Consider the following 1,136-nt stretch of genomic DNA (forward strand, 5'->3'; position numbering starts at 1 on the left):
GATTAATGGCATGCTAGAAACATGAGAAGAAACACATTCCAGGTTAGACAATTTGATTACAACAGCTAAATGCAACACTACCAAATGACAGGGTTTAAATACTTAGAGGTTTATAGGAACACATCGGTGAGAATAAAAATACATGATGTTTATTTTTCCTTTGTTTTTGTGTTTTGGGAAACTGGATGATTAGAGAATTTCAAGTCTTAGGGAGCCAAGACACCCTTATGATGATAATAGCTAACCTTTGGAAGTCTTACTGCCGGTCAATCACGGTCCCACGCTTTTCCGCATAGTAACTAGTTTAATTCTGACGATCTACCTTTGAAGCGTCTACTACTACTATTATTTCTGTTTTGTACACTCGGGGAAACAGAGGCACAGACACCGTAAGTTACCTCATAAGATCACAGGATCTTGTTCGAGTTGGAAGTGTCCGAAGTCGAACTTTAAAGTTGAAGGTCTCTACCTCTGTAATGGAGAAAAATAAAACAGGAATACCGTTTAGGAAGACGCGTAAGTAAATTTTTAAGGAAATGCTAATGTATGTATCTGTTATTAACGACTCAGGAGAACTTTAGTAGTGCTGGTTGTCCAGCTCGTGTGCCAGTATTATCAACTAACGATGTTTTTACTGAGGATCCAAAGGAGGGTTAAGAGATGCTTGTGATAGCGCTTTATGTGCAGGAAAAACTAAAAAATTTCCACCCTATCACACAGAAATAATAGAATGTCTTATGCATCAGCAGATATTTTTCATCCTCTGGTGAGGTATAAACCGTTTTCAGAACGTTGAAGAAAACGTAATCTGCAGTTTATAAAGATTACGACTCACTTAAAAAAGTTTTCAGGGATTGACTGCCCTTAGAAAACATGGCTCCAAAGAACACACTTTCCGTACTCAAGACGATGACTTCAAAGGGGCTCTCCTCTTCAGTACGAGAGGTAACGTGTTGCCCTTAAGAAAAATGGCAGCTTTCTGGTTTCTCTACCCTTTTCCAAGATGGCTTTCTCGATGCTAGTGGGTCCTGGCTGGGTGCCTCTTCCGGGCTTGGCAAGGGGCGGGGCCCATTGAGTAAAGCCTTGCGTGCCGGCGCCCGCGACGGAGGCGCGCTTCAGGGCGCAGGCGCGGGGAG

Source organism: Zalophus californianus, chromosome 4 (genome assembly GCF_009762305.2).
Source record: "Zalophus californianus isolate mZalCal1 chromosome 4, mZalCal1.pri.v2, whole genome shotgun sequence".
NCBI lineage: Eukaryota > Metazoa > Chordata > Mammalia > Carnivora > Otariidae > Zalophus > Zalophus californianus.